The sequence below is a fragment of the Haemaphysalis longicornis genome, unplaced genomic scaffold (assembly GCF_048455015.1).
Source record: "Haemaphysalis longicornis isolate Haplotype H1 unplaced genomic scaffold, Haemaphysalis longicornis Haplotype H1 scaffold_1, whole genome shotgun sequence".
Lineage (NCBI taxonomy): Eukaryota > Metazoa > Arthropoda > Arachnida > Ixodida > Ixodidae > Haemaphysalis > Haemaphysalis longicornis.
In genome coordinates this window covers 486,194,397-486,198,649 of record NW_027526203.1, presented here as the reverse complement: position 1 = coordinate 486,198,649, position 4,253 = coordinate 486,194,397, and the positions used below count along the sequence as shown (strand labels likewise).

At 50.7% G+C, this 4,253-nt stretch overlaps 1 pseudogene; it reads right to left on the bottom strand.

Annotated features, from left to right (window-relative positions):
• Positions 1 to 1,165: 1,165 nt before the first annotated feature.
• LOC144162874 (uncharacterized) lies at positions 1,166 to 3,644 on the bottom strand (annotated as a pseudogene).
• Positions 3,645 to 4,253: the final 609 nt, after the last annotated feature.

The window sequence follows — 4,253 nt, the reverse complement described above, 5'->3', positions numbered from 1 at the left end:
GCGCGCATCGTGATTGCGCGCAGAGTTTGACATGTTAGAAGACAGACGTTGCGGCGAAAGGAAACAAGCCGCCGCGAAGAGCACGGCCGGGCTGGAGGAGCGGCGGGCGCGCACTTTCAAAGTGCGCGCTCGCCGCTGCTCCAGTCCGGCCGTGCGAAGAGCGAGCAAGGGAGAGCAACGTACAAAGGCACAACGACGAGAGCGGCGCGAAAGAGGATCAGAGTAAAGTGCACATGAAAGCTGGGCGCCCGGTTGCGCGGGGACGTTATCCATCCCTCGCAATTGATTTTTTTCTGGGCCACAGTCGGCGCTCCTCTTTATCTTACTCCGTGCGTTCGGACAAGCGGCTGCAACTTCACAGCTTCGGCGCCTCATGGAAGAACGTCTTCGCAGTCAGTACGACGGTGCGGAGTATCTCATACAAGCCATTGAAGTTCCATTCATTTGCGAAGATGTTGTCCAAGTGCCGGTTGAACATGACCTCGTGAAGACACCAGAAGACAGTGCTCACAACATCGCCGACAAACTTTGTATACCTGGCATGGCAGCCGTACCTGGCATTGGGCTGCTTGTGGGCTGTGATCACCTCTGGCAGCTGATGATGACTGGAGAGATAAAGCGCTACTATGGTAACGCAGGCATGGCGGCTCTTGACTGCGTCTTCGGATGGATGTTTCAAGGACCTCTTTCATTAAATACATCCGTTAATTTGAAGCTGAATCCCTGCGTTCTACGTGTGAGTGAGTCAGCGGAACCAGCAGACAGCATCATGCAGAAGTTCTGCGAGCTTGAGAGCATAGGTATTGTGGACCAGGAGAATACCATAAATGAGGCCTCGGACGTTCTCTGTGAGTTCAAGCGTAACGTAAAGTTTCAGGAGGACCGCTACGAGATTGCTCTCCCATGGAAAGATAATGGTGGTCGCTTGAACTAAAACAAGACTCAAGCTATGAAGAGACTTCTGGCTCTCGAGATGAAATTGCGGCGCAATTCTGAATTTGGGCAACAATACGACTCCACCATTCGGTGCTACATGACTTTGGGTCACGCAGAGCGGGTAAAGGAAATCGAACCGTCACCCATTCAGGTGTACTACATGCCGCATCATGCCGTAATTCGCAGCGAGTCCACGACTAGCAAGGTTCGAGTCGTTTTCGACGCATCGTCACATGGGCCGGAGTACACGTTCCTCAATGAACACCTGAAAAAAGCCCCACCCTCTAAGAAAAAAGGGTAGAAAAAGGGAGGAAATCGAGGGTTTTCTCCCCCGGACCAGCGAGATTCTCCCTTTAGCTCGTTACACGTAGCGCCCTCTGTACGGCCTCTACGAAACACCGAAACGGGGGAGGAAATATTCTCCCCTGTCGTCTGCAATCTGCTGTCGGGGCCATGGTGTTAGATAAAGAGAGGTGAGCCGACGGAGGCAGCCGGCGCGGCGAGTTAACGCCGGCATTTCCGATTGCCGCGACAGATGGCGCTGGCGCACTGCGGGCCATAGCGGGCCGCTCCGGCGGCTGCGGTAGAATGAACTAGAATACTAGTTCACTCTAGTTGCGGGCCGCTGCGAGGAAGGCGCGGCGCGGGTACGAGCGCGGGAAAAATGAACATATTCTAGCGGACTGGCCAGTTCATTGAACTTGGTTCAAATAAGACAAGAGTAGCAGTGAAGTGTATTGCGAACAGAATGGTTGAAGTGTTGTCTGCTTTTCAGGAAGTAAATCGCTTAAGGCGCGATCAGTCGCAACATAGCGCGTGTTCGCAATGCAATGGAAATCTAGGATTCCTACCGAACGCAAACGTCAGCATTGCGGTTAATTACGAGCGTTTCGAGAACGTGTTGTAGATGAGTGAGATCCAAGTAAGCCTTTAATCTTCGCTGTAGCGAGGTATAATTGGTAAGCACTCTCCTAGCTTGATTTCTGCAGCCGGTAAATCAGGCTAAATCATTCCTCATTCTTGCTGTTCCAGCACAATATCAGAAATAAAGAAAACAAATGAAGACAAGTTTTATTGAACTATTTACAGCAGCGGATTGAGGTACATGAAAGAAATAAAGAACGGCGTGCCTCATATACATAAGGTGTTCTTGGCACGTAAAACCCCCAAAACAGCAACGAATAATCAGTCACCAGTACGGAAATTGGGCATTACACCAGCTTAGATTTCTTTCTAAGCTCTCGTGTTTTGTTTGCCCTTTCGTGCGCTTTTTGTTTGTATTACTGCCTCATTCTCATTGAGATATAATAATGCAATATCTGGGCGATTATGTCTGTCTTGTGAGCGGCACACGGAAATGACAAATGAAAGTTGTCTATCACCTCATCCAGAGTTTGCTCGTAAGCAAACTTGCTCGCAGAGTGCTTCTGAAAGCAAGTTTCTGTGGCGCAAACCAGATTAAACACGTCGGTAGTAGGGTGCAGCAGGTTTCCACGAGTCTTGCAGTTTACAAAAGAAGATTCGGGCTTTTCTGTGGTTGTCGTCTGTGAGACAAGCCCCAGCTTACATTGTGAGCAAACCGTGTGCCTCAGAAGCTTCCTACACAAATACCCTGTCACATAATAAACAATACAATCTTCCACACTCGCACTTCTGAACACATACGGAGTGAACGAATACGGAGTGTGTCAGATAAATTTGAGCACCACTTGCATGTGCTGTTGTTCCCACGAACAAGAAGGGGGCACTTTTTGTATCGCCACCGATTGCATACATCGACAGATGCGCTCTCTGGATGTGCCAGCGGATACACACTTGTCTTTGGCCCTCCGCCACAAATGGGCATCTCATGCAAGCTTTGCAGAAACGTCTTGATATCTTCCGTTGTAGCAACGTCATCCCGGATGTGAAACTCATCGACTGATGCGCACCTTCCCACCACAACTACAGACACCTGCATGTCCTGGTCAATGTCAACAACCGTTATTGTGACCAAATGACTGCTCTCTGCAGAAGTGGCGGCGTGTGTGCTCAGTCCGCGCCGCTTTGGACTTGTGCTCCACTGCATCTCTGCAAAAGCAACGTTTCGGATTCCATCCGTGTCCCGCCTGTGATAGCCCCATGATATAGACGGAAGAACTGCGGAGGCTGATAGCTCGAACAAGTTGTTAAAAACTTGTTGACGAGACCCCTCGGCTGACGGAATGACTTCCGGAGCGCCAACCTCGAAGGGAGCCGCATCGGTGCTTTCACTGGATGAAGGTCCTGCATGATCAAGGTCACTGTCCTTGGGATCAACTGCTTCTTCAGCATTCTCGGTCCTATCAGCCCGATGAAGGCGCTTTTGCCTAGGAACGTCGGCAGGCTGCCTGACCGCTGGTCTCTTCCGATGTTTTACCAGTTTGGAGAGGTGTGCTGGACAATCGGGAAATATCGACGGCACTGCGTCGTCAGATAGGCATGCTCGACGTGGGGTACTCACAAGGACGTTCCCGTTGTACTCAGCCGTCCAGGTCTTTGAGAAAAAGCGGGGCTCGAAATGTCGCTCGCACACGTGGTCCGACGCTTGAAGGATCCGATCCTTCCGCGGAATGGCATGTCTCCAAAGTTTCAGGCGAGCTTCGTCCTTCGGGGCCGAAAACAGAAAACTTTTGCTGGCAGGACTTGAAACCGGTATTACACCGTGTTACAAAGCATTTTCTTCCCATTGTCGAAAGACATATGCGCTGACAAGTCGAAACAACAACAGTGAAGCGCGCGCGCGCGCGAGAGAGAGGAGAAACTTGCAGCGACCGCGGCCCGCTAATGCTTCGCAGTGCGCCACCGCCCTCTCTCGGAAGGCGCGCGAACTACGCTCATTAACTCGATGCGCCCGCTCGTTTGGGGCATAGAGTTTCATACTAATATTACTAATATATACTAGAGGGAAATCTGGCGCCACTGTCTATGGGAGCCGCGCTTCAGCGAGCGTGCCGTCATGTACCGGGCAGGCACGTTCCACTTGTCCTTGGCGTGGCTCACGAACAGGCTGAAACGTTGGCTTTGGCTTCAAAAATGCAACAATATTACTGCAGAAGATTAATCAAATTTGTTCTGTTATTATAAAACTAAAGCTCCAGAAAGATTTATTTGTCAGGGATTATTTAGAAGCTTTATGGAAGATGAACAAAAAAACAATGTTACCCTTTTGGCTTCAAGACGAAAAAGAAGCCATGTGGCTAACCAAGCCAAGGAGGCGAGGAACGTCGCTAGCTGCAATGGCGCCGCCCACGGCGGCCCGCGAATGCAGCGCCAGATTTCCCTCTAGTATATATTAG